Consider the following 19831-nt stretch of genomic DNA (forward strand, 5'->3'; position numbering starts at 1 on the left):
TCTTGGGGATGATCTTGATTCCTGTCTCCTGTACAACATCACGAACCTCCGTCCATGATTCATCAGGCACTCTGTCTATCAGATCTAATCCCTTAAATCTATTTCTCACTTCCACTGTATAGTCGTAAGGATTGATTTAGGTCATACCTGAATGATCTAGTGGTTTTCCCCACTTTCTTTAATTTCAGTCTGAGTTTGGCAATAAGGAGTTCATGATCTGAGCCACAGTCAGCTCCTGATCTTGTTTTTGCTGACTGTATAGAGCTTCTCCATCTTTGGCTCCAAAGAATATAATCAATCTGATTTTGGTGTCGACCATCTGGTGATATCCATGTGTAGAGTCTTCTCTTGTATTGTTGAGATTTTGTCTATAAAAGGGGATACTGGCATCCTTATGCAAGAATTAAATGAGATGATATATGTAAAGTGCTTGTCACAATGCCTGACCCAATTAATAAGAATTACCCAATTAACCTAGGGCTTCCCAGGTGGCACTAGTAGTAAAGAACTTGCCTGAAATGCAGGAGACGTAAGAGATGCAGGTTCATTCCCTGGGTTGGGAAGATCCCCTGGAGGAGAGCATGGCAACCTACTTCAGTATTCTTGCCTGGAGAATCCTATGGACAGAGGAGCCTGGGGGCTACAGTTCATAGGGTCACAGAGTTGGACACCACTAAAGCTATTTAGCATGCACACACAATTAATCCTAGTTCCTCTTATTATTGACTGCAGTATGCACCTTTAACATTTTTATCCCACTTTTACCATATGTTGATATGTTTCATGAATGTTTTCCCACCTACCCACGCATCAGCTCAGACCTTTAAGCTCTTTACAGTAAGTGCTTCTGTTAACCTACTGTGATTGGCTTTAGGTCTTTGGGTCTCAATTTACCTATCCAAAAATGGAGGGAGGAGGGGCAGTAGGGGCATTGTTAGACTAGATGTTTACTAATTTTTTTCTACTTTTAATATTTCTTCTGTGATTCTGAGAACTCTACGCACTTGGTAACCAACAAACTAAAAGTTCCTAGGAAAACATCTCAGTGTTGTGTTGCTTAATCACTGATTTTGTCAAAGTACTTTATGCTTTTTATTTTCTGTGTGAGGAGCTATAGGTGTGCCTCTATAGGTAAAAATCTGGTCAAGAATCAGAATGACTTCTACTCTATACTTGTAGTTTTACTGCAAATGCTATCAATTGGTAAGTATATTCTTTTGAAGCTTCCAATCCACAAGATAAATTGCATTTTTAAAATGCTCGAAGATTCCTCCCATTTTTTCATTTCTTTGATGCATGTAATTCTTCTGACTTCAGCCCAATTCTCATCTTTTGGCAAATGACCAATTCGCAGATTCCAAGCAATATTCAGAATGTATTCAGCTAAAACAAATCAAGTCAGACAGTTGTCACAGAAGCATTTAACCAAAATTACTTCAACATTTTAACAATGCTTGACGTTTGCAGAGATGTCTTTGAAGTACAGAGATCCCCAAATATTTAGTGTTAACAGTTTTAGACAGGTGTTTTGCCAAAGACATGTAAAGATGTGTTGAGTGAAAACTATTATTTTGCAGTGAGCTTAGCCTCTGGAAAAATATTTATGTCTTAATTGGATGGAATTCCACCTGTCATTTTATCAAACACTTTGCTTATGGTCCATTTTGCTTAGAGTCCAAGAAAAATGAAAGTATTTTAGTTGTGAGCATTAACGCGACACATGTTTGGGCTTTGTGGAATCACTGCGTTTGTTTGGTGATAATTATAAGAGAGTGCTTCAGGAACTTGAACTGGAGTTTGCAATTAGAACATACAGAATTGGGCCTGAAAAGAAAGCTTAAGAAAGAAGCGTGACAAAAAATGTTGCCAGGGTCCTTTTATAGCTCAACAAAGTTATAGAACAGAAAAAAAAAAAATCACTTAATGAAAACTCCAGTGGAAAAAGGTAATCAACACATTTTCTAGGTGCATCTGTTTATTCTAGGAATCTCTTGTCTTACTACCTGGCAGGGAGCTTCCTGCCTTTCTCTGCCTTGCTGTTCCCGTCTTTCACTTTGTCATACTTCCCTGTACAAGGTTTTTGGTCATTTACAATGTGATTTCAACAAGGGATACTGAAAATAGGAAACAGAACTCAGCCGATTTTGAATCCATCTTGAGATCAGAGCTAAGAAATCTCCCTCCTATTCCTTAAAAAACTGGAAATAGAACTGCCATATGACCCAGCAATCCCACTGCTGGGCATATACACCGAGGAAACCAGAATTGAAAGAGAGATGTGTATCCCAATGTTCATCGTAGCACTGTTTATAATAGCCAGGACGTGGAAGCAACCTAAATGTCCATCAACAGATGAATGGATAAGAAAGCTGTGGTACCTATACACATTAGAATATTACTCAGCCATTAAAAAGAATACATTCAAATCATTTCTAGTGAGGTGGATGAAACTGGAGCCTATTATACAGAGTGAAGTAAATCAGAATGAAAAACACCAATACAGTATACTAACGCATATATATGGAATGTAGAAAGATGGTAACGATGACCCTATATGCGAGACAGCAAAAGAGACACAGATGTATAGAACAGTCTTTTGGACTCTGTGGGAGAAAGCGAGGGTGGGATGATCTGAGAGAATAGCCTTGAAACATGTATATTATATGTGAAACAGATCGCCAGTCCAGGTTCGATGCATGAGACAGGGTGCTCAGGGCTGGTGCACTGGGATGGCCATGAGGGGTGGGATGGGGAGGGAGGTGGGAGGGGGGTTCAGGATGTGGAACACATGTACACCCATGGCTGATTCATGTCAATGTATGGCAAAACCCACTACAATATTGTAAAGTAATTTCGCCTCCAATTAAAATAAATAAATTAAAAAAAAAAAAAGAAATCTCCCTCCTTTGCTCAGAGAAGTTCTCCATGTGAATGTAGCTGATGAAGCGTTAACATATTGACTCCATTATTGGGATGAGTAAATCTGGGTCACACGATGGGCCAAGAGAGACTGTGAATGTACCTGAAATAGTCTATTTAAGCCCCAATAATGTATTGGATGAATGTTAGCTCTGGGCAGGTCTTGGTGAGCTGCATTGTCACCTTAGAGATGAGATCCTGAAGAGAGAAGAGGGTCATAGATGAGGTGTTTGGGGGTGGGGCAAGAGACTTTTGGGAGGTACTTTCTGAACCTCTCATTTTGGGTTGTTGTTGTTCAGTCACTAAGTCATGTCCAACTCTTTGCAACCCCATGGACTGCAGCATGCCAGGCTCCCCTGTCCTTCACCATCTCCCTGAGTTTGCTCAAACTCATGTCCATTGAGTCAGTGGTGCCCTCCAACCATCTCATCCTCTGTCATCCCCTTCTCCTCCTACCTTCAATCTTTCCCAGCATCAGGGTCTTTTCCAATGAGTTGGCTCTTTGTATCAGGTGGCCAAAGTACTGGAGCCTCAGCTTTAGCATCAGTCCTTCCAGTGAATATTCAGGATTGATTCACTTCAGGAAACCCATTTTGGGTTGTAGTGTGCCAAAACCCAAGCAATAAAGGTCCAACTTTAATCAAAAAGCAAAAACCTCACTCCTGTATGGTGGGATCTAAAGAAACAGAGTGAAGGACAAATTTCACTAGAGGAATGGATTCGGAGATTCATAAAGCCTTGTAATGGCATATGCACCCCACCCCTACTTTGTTCTCTGTAGACAGTGATTCTCAGATAGTCCCCAGATAACCAAATGGAGAAGCTGTCATTCACGAGATCTCATCTCTACTTTTCTTCTAGCAAAAACACTTCAAGTACTTGGGCTAGAAATTGAGGCTGAGTTGGTTGTCATGGAGAAGATGTCATTCATGAGATCTCATCTCTCCCTTTTTACCAGGGAGTGAGCCTCTAGATCACAAAAAACTGGAAAATTCTGAAAGAGATGGGAATACCAGACCACCTGACCTGCCTCTTGAGAAATCTGTATGCAGGTCAGGAAGCAACAGTTAGAACTGGACATGGAATGACAGACTGGTTCCAAATCAGAAAAAGAGTACATCAAGGCTGTATATTGTCACCCTGCTTATTTAACTCACATGCAGAGTACATCATGAGAAACGCTGTGCTGGAAGAAGCACAAGCTGGAATCAAGATAGCCGGGAGAAATATCAATAACCTCAGATATGCAGATGATACCACCCTTATGGCAGAAAATGAACTAAAGAGCCTCTTGATGAAAGTGAAAAGGGAGAGTGAAAAAGTTGGCTTAAAGCTCAACATTCAGAAAACTAAGATCATGGCATCTGGTCCCATCACTTCATGGCAAATAGATGGGGAAACAATGGAAACAGTGACAGACTTTATTTTTGGGGCTCCAAAATCACTGCATATGGTGACTTCAGCCATGAAATTAAAAGACGCTTACTCCTTGGAAGGAAAGTTATAACCAACCTAGACAGCATATTAAAAAGCAGAGACATTACTTTGTCAACAAAGATCCGTCTAGTCAAGGCTATGGTTTTTCCAGTGGTCATGTATGGATGTGAGAGTTGGACTATAAAGAAAGCTGAGTGCTGAAGAATTGATGCTTCTGAATTGTGGTGTTGGAGAAGACTCTTGAGAGTCCCTTGGACTGCAAGGAGATCCAACCAGTCAATCCTCAAGGAGATCAGTCCTGGGTGTTCACTGGAAGGACTGATGCTGAAGCTAAAACTCCAATACTTTGGCCACCTAAAGCGAAGAACTGACTCATTTGAAAAGACCCTGATGCTGGGAAAGATTGAAGGTAGGAGGAGAAGGGGACGACAGAGGATGAGATGGTTGGATAGCATCACCGGCTCAATAGACATGAGTTTGAATAAATTCCAGGAGTTGGTGATTGACAGGGAGTCCTGGCATGCTGCAGTCCATGGGGTTGCAAAGAGTTGAACACGATTGAACGACTGAACTGAACGGAACCAAGCCTCTAGCTTCTCCTTGATGTGGGTAATGTCCTTCTCAATGCCCTTTCTCATTCTCTGGCCTCTCATGCTATGATTTACTGTATTGTCCAATTTCTTTTGGCTGCTCTATGCACAATCTTAGTTCTCCGACCATGATTAGGGTGGACCTAATCCTATATTGCTGTTGTTTAAGCCACCCAGTCTGTGGTGCTTTGTTCTGGCAAGCTTAGTAAACTGACACACTCCCCTTTGTAAACTGACCATCAAACTGTGCAGATAGCTGATGTTGAGGGAAAAAAAAGATACAGTCAGGAAAGGAATTCCAGCAGCATTAAGAGCTCCAGCAAAGATCTGGAGGTAAGGAAGGAGGAAATTATATTTGATACTGGAATGTGGAAAGGAGTAAAGAGCAACAAAGCTGATAAGGTGAGTTGGCCTCATAGGATCAAGGTCAGTGAATTCTAGATGGAGAAGTCTGGTCTCCCCAGCCCCCCTCTGGACCCTCGGTAGACCAAGAGAACCAGGGAATAGATGTTGTATGTAAATTCAGGGCATGTGGGAAAGTCCAGCATTTTTTTTTTCTTGCCTCCTCTTTTCCCATACAAGCTATTACTTTACAAGTTGAAAGAGATTCTGGAGCCTAAAAAATGTCTATAAAATGAAGAGAGAAATCGAAAGAAGGTTTCTTTGCTTCAGGGGCTTTGGGTGGAAATTTTTGTTGGCTTGAAACTTTTTATGGACACAAAGGCATTTCATGCCGATTGACTTGAGTGAATTTGGGGGCATTCTCCCAGATGGGATACATTTATTGGCCGGGAAGGGAATGAAGCTTCTGACTGAGTCCCTGCGGTGCAAGCAATGAAATGACTTCAAGTCTTTTTGCACAGTGAAGAAAATTGGGATGGGTCACTTTCCACTTGCAGTGGTGGGGGAGGGGTGCTGCCTACGGCTCTCTCTCGGGGAGGGGGGCTTCTCACGGGCCCCCTACACGGCAGGCTTTTGTGTGCTCAGAGGAGAGAGAGCTTGGAGCACAGGGACAAGGTGTGGCTGATGCGACCTGATAAACCCCGCACAAAAAGCCAACTGTAGTGCTGAAAGGGTCTCCAATGTAGCTCTTTAATTTCCTCGCTTAGAAATGTCTCTCCTCTTTTCATCCCCAGCCCTTATCTTAACTTCTAATCGGAGCAAAGCGGCAGCCTTTCAAATTGAACAAATAGGTTCTTCTGGCCGTGACAAGATGTACCTCATTTTCTCAGCCAGCCTTCAGCAAGGTCACACCTTTTTAATTTATTTTCTGTAAGAAAAATCTACTTGCTGGATAGAACAAGGGCCAGATCTCGCTAGAGGTCATTGCTCGAGCTAGTCATAAAGTAGAATGGGATTAGAACCGTTTAATATCCTCACCCTCACCTTGCTGCCCACCGCCAGCATGGAGGGAGCCAGTGGGAAGGGAGCTGGCTGGGCAACAGGGACATTCCGCGTGGATTGTTCTGTCCTATCTTATGCCGGGGGTCTTTTCCCTTGTAATTTATTTGTTTTTCCCACATGACTTTTACTCTCCAAAATGTACTTATTTAAAAATGTTAATGAAAGATCACTGGTTTAACATCTTCTAATATGAAAAAAGAGATGGGAGATAGTTTGCTTTTAATTTATTTCAGCTAATTTGTTCATTAATGGACCTTGTCCACCACCCCAACTTTAAACATTGTTCCCCAGACATTTTTTTTTTTCCTGGTCATTTAAAAATGGAAGTGAATGATTTACTGTGAAGTCAAGGCAATCTTCAGTCTTTAAGTTTTAGTGATTGGATAATTCACTAAAATATCCATCTGTTTTGTTTGTGTTAAGTAACTTCATTTTTCTGATTATAACATTAGTTGCCATGTACATTCATATATGTAAATAGATAGAAAAATATCTGGAAGGATATATACCAACCTTTAGTAGTAATTCCTCTAATTACTGAACTCAGTAATTCAAGTAGTAACTTGAATAGTTTACAATGATAATGCATTTATGTTAAAAAAAATTTTGAAATAAATGAAAACAGGTTTTTAGAAAACTAAGATCATGTTACAATGGATAGCAAGTAAATTTGTTGTTGTTGTTCAGTCACTAAGTTGTGCCTGACTCTGACCCCATGGACTGTCGCCCACCAGGCTCCTCTGTGCATGGGGTTTTTCAAGGCAAGAATATGGAGTGGGTTGCCATTTCCTTCTCCTGGGGATCTTCCCAGATTAGGGATTGAACCCGTGTTTCCTGCATTGGCAGGTGGGTTCTTTACCTCTGAGCCACCAGGGGAGTAAATTCAAGTCACCTATAATCTTACCTTTCAGGAAAAATAGTTGATAACATTTTGTTGTAGTCCTTCCTACAGTTTAATCCTGTATATTTTTCTAACTCTATTTCTCCATTTCATTAAATATTCTTTTAAAATAGTGTATTCAGTGCCTGCAGAGTATTCCATCATATATGCATACCTAATGTGTTTAGACATTTCAAAACCTGCTTGCTGTTTTCGATTTGTGGCTACTATTAAAAGAATCGCTGTAATAAACAGCCTATCGAGACACATTTGGGTATATCTCAGATCATTTTCTTAAGCTGGGGAAAATTCCTAGAAGTGGAGTTACAAGTTCAAAGCGGAGAACATGTTCAAGAATATTGATTCATTTTGCCAAATTAAACTCCAGGAACATTATATTCATTTAAATTACTACCAGCAGCATTTCAAAGTGTCTATTATCATTTCTCCTTTTTCCCAACTCTTTGAATTTGATAAGAGAAGTAGTCATTGTTTTAATTTGTATTTTTTGATTATTAGTGATATTAAACACTTATCATTAGTTTATTGGTTATTGATATTTCTTGTGACTCAGCTGTCTGGATTCTTTAACCATTTGTTTACAAAGTTTTCATTTTTGCTTACTGGTTTGTAAACACTTTTTAAAGTTTTAAGATATTAACCGTTGGTATATATTCTGTGTTCTAATGTAATTTGATACCTACGTTTTGACTTTTTAAAAAAATTTATGTTTTTTTCCATTTTTGTCCTATGTGGTATTTTCATTTGCATTTATGCTTAGAAATGTGTTTTCTATCCTAAAATCATACCTATTTCATATTCTACTGAGATACTTATCCTTTCATATTTTTACATAACCCTGTATTGGTTCAGAATTTATTTTTATATAGTATAAAATAGGAAGCAAACTTTATTTCTCTAAATAGAAAACTAATTTTTCTAAAACTGCCAATTGCATTAATTTTTCTCAAGAATTTAGAATTCTAAAAATCTATGTTGATTTCTTTGTCTATTCTTACACTGACAGCATACTGGTTTAATAATTGTAGTTTTATTATATGTTTTCACATTTGTCAGTTTATTAGTCATTTTCTTGTTTTTCAGTTTCTTCCATAGTCTTCCCTATTTAATTTGCAGATCAATTTTAAAATTTTCCTGTCATTTGGTGCTTACCAATAAATAGTACTTAACCAATAAAATATTTTTTATTTTGCAAATGAATAATTAACTTGATTTGAACTGAATTAAACCTCTAATTGGGCTTCCTTGGTGACTCAGTGGTAAAGAATCCTCCTGCCAGTATAGGAAACCCAAGTTTGATCCCTGGGTCGGGAACATCCACTGGAGAAGGAAATGGCATTCCACTCCAGTAGTCTTGCCTGGGAAATCCCATGGACAGAGGAGCCTGGTGGGGTTACAAAAGAGTGAGACATGACTTAGCGACTAAACAACAAGAACTAACCTCTAATTGGAAAGTACTGACATCTATGCAATATTGGCTTTCCCATCCGTGGACCTAATTTGTTTAAAATAATTGTGTTCCTCAATGAATTTTTTTTTTTTTTTTCCTGTAGGCCTCAAATATTTGTGATGGTTAGGGAGGGAATAAACGGATTTGAAAGACAGATAAGATTCACAACTCACAGGCTTTGCTGGTAGATCAGTCATGGGAGGTTAGGGAGAAGGCTCTTGGCTTGGATCACAGTCATGGGAGGTTAGGGAGAAGGCTCTTGGCTTGGATCACAGGAGAATGGATGGTGTCATTCACTAAGATAAGGACCATCAAAGGAGAACCAGATTTTGGAGAGAAAGATCCAATTTGGTTTTGGACGTGTGAATTCTGAGATGATTCTGTGACATCCAAGTAGAAGCATGCAGGTTAGCAGATTGCAGGTTTGGAGCTCCATGGAAAGCGCTGAGCAAAAAATCCACATTTATGAGTCTCCAGCAAATGGATGATAATTAAAGCCAGACATTACCCAGAGAGCAAGCATGGCATGATAAGGGAAATATGCATAGTACTGAGCCTGTATGGCTACGGAGATGTTGAGCCTGCAAAGGAGATAGGGAGAAACCAGAGTGAGTGTGAAGTCAAGCTAAAGCAAGACAGCCTCAATTATTGGGTTGGCCAAAAAGCTTGGGTTTTTCTGTACCATCTTATGGAAAACCCAAACAAGCTTTTTTGGCCAACCAAATACACCTACACCTAACTGATTTTTGACAAGGGGGCCAAGAGTGTTCAATGGGAAAAGAGTAGTCTCTTTAACAAATGAGGCTGAGACAACTGGATATTTACCTACCAAAGAATGAAGTTGGGCTTACTTCATTCCATACAGGAAAATTAACTCCAAATGGATCTTTTGTAAAACATCACATCTATGTTTTATAAGAGGAGGAAGAGAAAGAGGGGGAGGCAGAAGGACCCCTACCAATTGAGTCAGCAAATTTTTAAGAAGTCTCAGAAACTCTTCCTAACAATGTTCACTTACTTTTTTGTTTCTAGAACTTAGTCATAAGACAGATCCTATCTGCAAGAGAGGGGGGGAGATGGAGATTTTGACTGGTTACTATGCTGTCTTTTCCCTCAGATTTTCTATGGACAAGGAGAGATAGGATATTGAGTTGGTATCCAGCAGTTTATCTTACCAACTTTGCCTTCTTTGACATTCTTTGGTTTCCGCATTTACATTAATGATTCCCCCACAGCTGCACGCTGCTCTGCTCCCTGCATTGAGAATTATCCATTTTTGTGATTTCCTTTGTTTATTCATCTAACTAATACCTACTGAGAACCAACTGTGTAACTGCACTTGGAGCTATGGCACTGAACAAACTTTTAAAAAAAATCTCTGCTTTCACAGAGTTTCATTTTTAGTGAGAGAAAAAATGATAAATACAAAGAATATGTAAAATAAATTCTCTGCTCAGTGGTCAGAAGTGCTAAGGCAAAGGAAGGATATCAGGGCAGTGGGATGGGAATGAAACATTGGAGTAGTGATTGTTGAGATTTTAGATAAGAAAGCCCAAGAAGATCTCATTGATTTTTGGAATGCCGGCAGAAGGAGGTAAGGGAGCTAGCTCCAGGAAGAGCATTTCCAATCAGAGGAGACTGCATGTGCAAAGGCCCTATGGGGGAACTATCTGTAGCATGTCTGAAGAAAAGATAGGACGTCAATGTGCTTAAAGCAGAGTGCAGGGAAGGTTGTTGTTGTTTAGTTGCTCAGGCATGTCCAACTCTCTGTGACCCCATGGACTATAGCCTGCTAGGCTCCTCTGTCCATGGGATTTCTCAGGCAAGAATACTGGAGTGGGTTGCCATTTCCTTCTCCAGGGGTTCTTCCTGGATCAGGGATCAAACCCATGTCTCCTGCATTTTGGCAGGTGGATTCTTTACCGCTGAGAAAGAAGTGGGAGACAGAGCAGAGGGAGAGCAGGAAGCTGATCACTTGGGCATCAGAGACCCTCTGAGGGACATCAGCTCATTATTTTGCCTTGTATCCCTACTTGGAATTTCTATAAACTGATAAAGATTTAGCTTCAGTTTAATTTTACTTTTTTTTAAAAATTTAGTTGATTTACAATAATTCATTAGTTTCAAGTGTACAACATAGTGATTCAGTATTTTTATAGGTTATATTCCATTTAAATATTTCACTATTTGTTTAATGATGTATCAGGCTTATGGACTGATGACCAGCATTGGGTGAATATTTCTGCTTCCACCTCATCAATGTTAATGGCATTGGACTCATGCTTTTAACTGTTCTCCCCAATTACACACGTGTACACACACATTTTGGAGAAGGCAATGGCACCCCACTCCGGTATTCTTGCCTGGAAAATCCCATGGACGGCGGAGCCTGGTAGGCTACAGTCCATGGGGTCGCTAAGAGTCGGACACGACTGAGCGACTTCACTTTCAATTTTCCCTTTCATGCATTGGAGAAGGAAATGGCAACCCACTCCAGTATTCTTGCCTGGAGAATCCCAGGGACAGCGGAGCCTGGTGGGCTGCCGTCTATGGGGTCGCACAGAGTCAGACATGACTGAAGCGACTTAGCAGTAGCAGCAGCAGCGGTAGCACACACGCATTTGCAAATACTTTTTATACTGACATTTTAGTTTTGTTTTGTTTCTCACCAGCTGGCTATGCTGGTGCACATTTTTATATTCTCAGTTCTTTGTAGAAATTGAGCGATATGGCTGATGTGGTTGACATGAGTGGGTGCGAGGATGATGATATGTGAGAAACATATTCAATATAAAGGCGATCCTTGTATAAAGGGATTTTTGACCAGTGGATTTAAAGATGGGAACCAACCCAGCAGCAGATGGAGTTACTTAGAAGTAGTTAGAGAAGGAATTCAAAGTGCAAGCTGAAACACAAACCTGGATTAAACCTCCCAAATACGAAGGAACTTTCATGATGAAGTTTGTTTTCATTTTCTCTCTCTCTCTCTCCAAATCCCAGCCCCAAACTGCATGTCTCAGATGAATAGGGAGCAAGTGTAATTAACTGAATAGAGCAGTAAAAGGAGAATTATGGGATATGGAAAGCATTTAAATATGATTCATGGGTTTGGAGAGATTGCAAACATGTGATAGATGCTCGGAAGAGGCCATCGGAGAGATTGCACTGAGAGTTCAGTTGGGAAATGACTAAAGCCTGCCCCCGAATCTTGGCAGTTCATATAATTAAAAGACTAAATATTTTATAAAGATGAAGCAAGTCAAATTTCACCAGCACCACACTGTGCCAGAAGTGATTAAACACAAACCAAAAATGCATGCTCCTTTTCTCTCTGGGTAGCAGGATGTGCTTCTTCTTGCTGCAAGCTAGGACTGGAGGGGCACCCTGCTTACCTGATTGCTAAGTGGATTGCTAGTGGCAGGAATCCAAAGGTAGGTGGAAACCAGGTCCTTAGCTCCATGCTGAATGAAACCAGGATGTGAGCTGACATTCCACAAGAAAAAAAAACACCTCAAAGCTATCATGTCACTTACTCTCTCACCACCCCCAGGATATTAGCACAAGTCACGCCCACAGTGTGAAAGTTGAAACCATTTAGGCTTCTTAAAGAAAACCAAGGAGACTAACTTCATGATCTTGGGGTTGGCCAAGATTTGTTAGATAGGATGCAAGAAGAACTAATCATAAAACAGTAGATTTGCTAAATTGAACTTGAGTCAAAATGAAAGTGTCTTCTCAGTGAAAGAAACTGTTGTGAAAATTAAAAAGCTAACCATAGAGTGGGAGAAAATATTCATAAAATATCTATTCATACCCACAATATATAAAGAACTCCTATGAATCAATAACCAAAAGCTGCAAACGATTCAATTTTTAAATTTAAACTTCATAAAAGAAGACATACAAATAAGCAGTAAAGAAAGGTGGTCAATATTATTACTCATCAGGAAAATACAGACTAATACTACAATTGGATATCAGCGACACTCAGCTCAACTAAAGAAACTTGGAAAGCTATTGCTATGGTCATTCTCATCTTCTACCTCCAGCTGGTGTTTTTCCCTCTTCAAGTCACCACTGACCAATTCAGAGCCTTAGCTTCTGCCTAGGATGGTCTCTCCCCAACTCTTCCTTCCACTCTTGGAACAATTTCCTTACTGCTCACCCTGAGTCTAGTCCCTCATCTTCCACTCTACTTCACTTTGTTGCAAATATGATCAAATCCTTTCCTATCCCACATTCTTGGTGAGTTCTCCAAGCCTACAGGTAGGATACACCCTCCTCTAAGCATCTTTGCCCCTCCAAAACCTCCACCTCTGGCTGTATCTCAGGAACCTGCTCTGTTCCAGACATATGACAAACTACCTCTCCAGATTCCCAAGCACACTGTCTCTGTACCCATTTGTTGTTGCTGTTGTTTTTTCCTGGAGGTTCTCCCAGCCTATACCCATCACCTTTAGGATAAGATAGAAACCAAACTCCAAGAACCTGCATGGCCCACCTCTTCAGGTAGATACCCACTTGGTCATTCTCTTTATTCCAGCCAGGGTTGGGGGTGGCTTGTGCTCTGTCCTGCCCGCATGCAAAGGGACTTTGCATGTGCTAGTCCCTTTGCCTGAAACACTCTACTCCTTTCTATATACATCAAATTAATTCCTACTCAGGCTTCTGCTCTCAGCTCGGATTTTCCCTGCCCTTACCTGGACTGATTCAGATCCCCCTTACTATTCTTAGAGCACCATGGACCTCTTCTTTGCAGGGTGTGTTATAGTTACAGTTTTAAACACACAGTCTCGGTCACCACATAGTAGACAGGAACAGCATGTTTTCCCACCGTTATACCCAGTGCTTACAGCAATGCCTGGCTGAAGCAGAGAATCTGGGGGAGGGGTCGGTCCCGGGAATGCCCCATAAAGTCCTGCTCCATTTAACTGGTTATCTCTCAGTGTCCTCATCTGGGATAATAGCTGTTTCTGCATCACAGATTTACCAAGATGAGATGATTTCTTGGATGCAAAGCACCAGTACCAGTTCCTGGCCCAGCATCTTCATCATTTGTCAGGTGGCTCAAGGCTTAGTTCATCCCTCTTCTGCCACCACTTTCTCCTAACTCAGACCCACCTCTCCCTCCCTTGGACCCCCACTGTTGCTTCTGCAAAATGGCACTTGTAATAGTACCAAGGTATGTAGTTCTCATGGCACTCAACGCATCGGTCACTCTCTCTACTAGACAAGAGTGCTTTGAGGACATCTAAATCTGAGTATCTCCTGCACTAGCCCAGGTCCCAACAAAGAGGATGTCCTGCCTGGAAACTGGTTGAATGTATATCTATTTGCTACTCTTGTTCAAGGCTGGGTCTAAGAGACCCTCACACCCTGAAGTGCATGAAAAGCTGACTCCTGGTTGTTTAAGTTTCAGGATTTGAAACTGGCAGTAGGGGGAAGGGGAAGGTGCAAATTGAAGTAGGATCTGTACTGGTCTCAGAAAAGCCCAGTTTGCTGGCAAAATGAGTCCGCAACCCATGAAAGAGCAGAAATGCTCAGAGAAGTAAACATCCCCGGAGATGAACTTTTTGGCAGTGGGGTTATTGTGCTGCGGAGAAGTTTATCCATCAGTCCATCTCGTAGCTAACCTTTTTGCTTGTTTGTTCCTTTAGTGGCTTGAACTATCTAGGAAACACTGCATACTTTCAAGCAGTAAACAAGCCTCTTTTCTTTTTTTATGTTCCCCCTTGTCAGTCCTGGCTTGTCTCCCATGCCCTGCCATCCACTCCTGCCCATCAGCAATACTGAAGGATCCCAGATTCCCATTCCCTCTGAAGAAGACGAGGATAGTGGCTTCTGTCTCTCTGTCCGCCAGTTACCCTCACACTGAAATTCTGTGTTGCGAAGCCCTGGCCAGACCTCTCACAGCCCATGAGGTCCGTCACGAGGGGGCTGCGGTCAGGGGGAACGGGTTTTCCAGGCCTGGGGGGGCGCATGTCCAGACTCGTGCCCCACAAATGGCCCGTCATCTGTAGAACCGTAGAACAGTATGTGTCTTTGTTTGGTGGAGGATAAATCCATCAGGAGACCAAGTTCTGAGGCTGATGGTGTGGTGACTCACGTCTAAATGCTGTTTATTTCCAGCCTTGTGGGAAATGCCGAAACTGACATAGGTTTTCACACAGTCGAACTCTGGTTTGTCTCCTCCATCTGCTCCTCCACCCCTTTTCTTTCCAACAGGAGAGACTAAGACAAGAAGGATCCTAAGGTCATTCTCATTGAACTGAGAGAGCTATTTGGAAGTGTTAGAATTTCATAGGCAAACCTGGGTGCACTGCAGCAGGTTGGGGTCCCCATTTCCTCCACTGTAAGCCCTGATTATTCTCGCCTTCTTAGTCTGCATCATTCTATCTGGCATCTGCAAAGGGAGAAAGCCAAGCAATCCAGAATATTATCAGTTACCCAGAGACAACAGAGAGTTAAGAACAATCTAGAATGACATAAAATGGTACATCATACACTGCAGAGTAGGTCCACTTCCAGTTAAGTTACAAAGGCTTCTGTTGCAATTATGACTTTATTCAAATCAATACTTAAACTAAGCTTGGAAATAGAGATGGAGAGGCCAGAAGGCAACGCACAGCATGCCCGCAAAGCACCTTTCCAATAAATATGCAAGAGTGTCTCTGACACGGAATCTATTGCTCCCGTGAAGTCAGCATAAATATGTGAAGTACTTAACAACACCCGCTGCATGTATATTGGCAATTTGTCAGCGTGCTAGCAGCAGGAATCGAATGCCAAGTGCCTGGTGTTGGGCCGGTGTCGTTTTTCAGAATACCAGTACAGGAAATTGCTAACTCTGGTTAATTCTTTTGAATTAAAATTACCCACATGTTTTCCTGAATGAACCACCAATGATTCGGGGAAACCTCCTCCCCACCTTTCCCCAGCCCTACCATGCACCCCAGGGTTCCTCATATTCTCTGCTTCCTCTCCAAAAGCTAGCCAGAGTTTGATGGATATCTTTTGTTTCTTTGGTTTTCCTCCAGGGTAACTGACCCTCCCATATCCACAGTCAATGGTAGTCCTGGTGCTGTTGACTCCACCCTCAGCCTGTGTTTTGATCTGGCCAATCAGATAATAACACTCCTCTGGCCCCAGTGATTGGTTCAGAGGTAGGCATGTTACTCAATTTGGGTCAGTGTGAGTCAGACCTGGGGATTTTTTTTAAAGCTGCTTGGAGAAAAGAAACTCTCTTTCTGCAGGGCTTGATGCTATGAAGATTGAGCTGCCTGTGACCAACTCATGGAGAAAATCTGCTTGAGAGTAAAGCCAACACAGAGGGAAGTGAAATCAACTGAGTCCTAATGACAGTGTTTGAGCCCCTGGATCAAGCCATGCCTGAAGGCAGGAATCTTAATCTTTTTTAACTATACAAATATATTTTAAAATTATTATTTTCTGTTCAGTAGATTGAGTTGTGCTTTCTGTTACAACTGAAAGACTCCTAAATTATATGCCCTAAATCCTAGGAACTTACACACTATTCATGAGAAGACGTCAATATCACAAAACAAGTTAAATGTCCTCTTTTCGCAGCATAGAGGAGCTAAAACTCATGTAAAAACTCTAACTTTTTTGATCCTACTCTGTCCACATCAAGTATCTTCCTTGGGAGGAAAGACTTGCTTTAACCAACATTTTCTCAAATTCCCTTTAGGAGAGGCACTACTCCTTGCCTTGTTCTATTGCAGTCTGTGAGTTTATGTTTTTCTGCAAAGATGGTCACTGGGGTGGAGGAGAGACTAACTCCCATTTGCTCTGTGTCAGTGAAATGCCTTAGTTCTCTCAGCCACAAAGCAGCTCAAAACTCCCACTCTGGATGCACCCATCTCTGGAGCAAAATGAGGGTCTGAGTCCCATGTTAAGGTTATGATCATAATCATAGCAAATAACTGCTTTGCTATTTTGCTGTCTGAACCGCCTTGTGTTTCAGCTCTGAGCTATCAGGTTTCCTATTACCCCAACGCCATCTCGCTAGCACACTGGGTTCAAAATGGCACCACACAATGAGCTTTAAGGTTGGGTCTTCACTGTTGGGGCAGATGTAACTCTTGTCCAATAACGTGCATGCCCCTTGAGCGTCTCCTGGTGACTTCAGCCTGAAAGGACAGGTTAAGGACCATCACTCTTTGCAGGGAGATATTTCATCTGCTAAATCATTTTCAGTGAAACAATCAAAGCTGCCGTGTACGGCTCCAAAGCACGGGCAGGGACGAAGCGGGGGAAGTCCTTGGGTTGATATGCATTCTGGCTTGGGTTTCAGCTATGTGTAGGCAAAATGCAGCTACAGAAATGACTGTGAGGTCCCTGATTTTGATGCAGAAGTGGATAGAAGGTTGGACAGCTGACAGAGCCAGTCCACATTGAGCTCAGCTCCGAAGGATGTTGGTCCTTTCAGTGTTTCCATATGCAGGACCACCCCCACCCCCAACTCCTTTTATCAATTTCATTTTCCCAATTAAGAGGTAAGTCCCAGGGACTTCCCTGGTAGTCCAGTGGTTAAGAATCTGCCTTGCAATGCTGGGGACATGAGTTCAATCCCTGATGGGGGAAGTGAGATTCCACATACTGCAGGGCAACTACGCCTTAGTGCTCAACTATGCCTTAGTGCTGCAACTACTGAGTCTATGAGCTTCTTTCAATTAAGACCCGATACAGCTAAATTAAAAAATAAAAGTAAGTCCCACAAAGGCAGAGAATTTTGGTCTTTTTGTTGTTGACTGTTATTTCCCCAGTGTCTGGAGCAGTACCTAGCATGTAGTCAGTGCCCATAAATTTTTGCTGAATGAGAGAATAATTCAATTGACAGACTCAAGTCACCTTTGGGTGCATACAATGTCAAGAAGGAAAAATACAACACAGAAGGACTAATTATTTGACATCCTGAGAGAAGGGTAGTGTCTTTCTGCAATGACAGACTTGGTTTACATGTAGATTTCAAGACTTGAAACACTGCCAAAACTAATAAGTGCCAAGTTCACAGTCATAAATAACATAACAGTGCTTGTCTGCTGACCACACTCCATGTTCTGGTGACCTATGGGCTGGGTCCCTGAAGCTCACACATGTGTGAATCCAGCCTGTGTTGCATTTACAATATAATTAAACTAATTGGCAATGTTAAAAATCTGGGAGACTTAAAAAATTTTTTTTCATTTATTTTTTAAATCTGGCAGATTTGAGATTACAATATGAATTGCTGGGTTTCCCTCAATAATAGAAAGGCATTAACGTTCCTGTAGGGCAATACTTGGCTGGAGCTGAGATGTAGATGGTCCCATGAGATGAGCCATCCTGTGACATCCAATTTGCCTAAGGTGCCTGGGTCACCTCCCTCACTCTCATAACCTACCTGCCCCTGAAGACTTTTGACTTTGCTGCAGGGAACCCTAGTGTGTTATGCAGAGAGAATTATGTCCCTGTGAATCATGGGTGTGAGACAGTCCAAAAAAATGTATCCTGAAGTAGCTTGATTATTTGTGAGAAGGCAAACACATTAAAGATTAGGAAGACAAAGCAGCAGGATTTCAGGAAGAGATGCCACTGAATTCTTAAATCAATAAGAACAAGTTTGAAACTTCAGTATGGATCTATGACATAAAAATTGAGGGCAGAGCTTCCCTGATGGTTCAGTAGTTGAGTCCACCTTGCAATGGAGGGGACACCGTTCCATTCCTGGTCCGGGAAGATCCCACATGCAGCGGGGGCGGCTGGGCTTGCACACCACAGCTGCTGAGTCTGCGAGCTGCAACTACTGAGGCCTGGTGTTGCAGAACCCATGCTCTGCCACTACAGAGGAGAAGCCCACACACCACAACTAGAGAAAGCCCACACAAAGCAACGAAGACCCAGTACAGACAAAAATACAAATATTTTTTTAAAAAATCAAGGGCAGATCTTTCTCAGGGCACTTCGAGGTCACAGTCTCCTTCCAGGTTAGTTTGTAATAGCAAAGAAGCTGATATGTTTCATAAACAGATGCCTTCTAAAACTTTGACTTGGATATGTGCTGTGAAATACATTTGGGGATGAAATAGTATTTGGGGATGAGAAATTAGTCTTGTTAGTTGTGGCTGTGCACAACTGTTACATATTTTTCTCCTCCCCCTAGAACTATAACCCCTGTCAACAGGAGCTGACTGTGTGGGGTTCAAGATCAGTTGCAGAGTTCAGACTAAAAGCGCTGCAAGAATTCAACAAAGGTTGGAGATTGGAGTGGACCATGGTTTTGGAGGAGGCTTCAAGGGGGTCAGGAAGCTGGATCCTAAATTGCCAGGATGACAAAGGACTACACTAGTTGGGAGGAACAATAGTAACCGGAGAGAGAAGATAGGGTTTAGTATTGCATTGGGTATGCTTTTAGAGGCAGTGCAGTGTAATAGTTAAGGACCCAACTTCTGGAGTCAGACTGCATTCAAATCTCAGTGTACATATACACTGTTGATAGTATGTATAAAATAGGTAACTAGTGAGAACATATTGTAAAGCACAGGGAACTCTACTTAATGCATGGTGATGACATGAATGGGAAGGAAATCCAAAAGAAAGGGGATATATGTATATGTATCGCGTTCATTTTACTCTACTGTAGAAACTAATACAGCATTGAGAAGTAACTATACTCCAATAAAAATTAATTAAAAAAACAACACTGTATTCAGATTTTCTCCTGCTGTATTACTCCAGGTAAGTTACTAAACTTTGCTGAGCATTAGCTTCCTTATGTGAAATATGGCTCCTATCCCAAAGGGCACTGTGAGAATCCTGTGAGTCTAAGTGCACACACTGCACTGAGAAGAATGCCTGGCGTTCTATAAATGCCCATTACCATTGCCAAAATACGGGTAGCCCAGGAGTGCAGACTTGTCCTGGGGAGCAGCTGGAGAATGAGGCTTGAGGCAGTTGTCTGAGACTCTGAGAGTTGGTCTTCCTCATGTTGCATCTTCCCTTTGGGCTGCAGATAAGGCCTTGACACAGCTTTGCTGCACTGGATAGACTTCCTGGAAGGTCTATCACTAAGTCCTGGAAGGACCTAGTCTCAGGGTCTTTTGTGTCTGTCACAAGGTAAATACTTAGTAC

The 19831-nt window shown here is 41.7% G+C and overlaps 1 long non-coding RNA gene across 1 annotated transcript; it reads left to right on the forward strand.

Moving 5' to 3' along the window:
* Window positions 1-12106: 12106 nt before the first annotated feature.
* LOC145515863 (uncharacterized) lies at window positions 12107-19310 on the forward strand. Its single transcript, XR_014061076.1, has 3 exons — window positions 12107-15864; window positions 15955-16096; window positions 18864-19310. It is a non-coding gene; the product is annotated as an uncharacterized LOC145515863 (long non-coding RNA).
* Window positions 19311-19831: the final 521 nt, after the last annotated feature.

Source organism: Giraffa tippelskirchi, chromosome 7 (genome assembly GCF_054371585.1).
Source record: "Giraffa tippelskirchi isolate mGirTip1 chromosome 7, T2T-mGirTip1v1.2.pri, whole genome shotgun sequence".
In the NCBI taxonomy this organism is placed as follows: domain Eukaryota; kingdom Metazoa; phylum Chordata; class Mammalia; order Artiodactyla; family Giraffidae; genus Giraffa; species Giraffa tippelskirchi.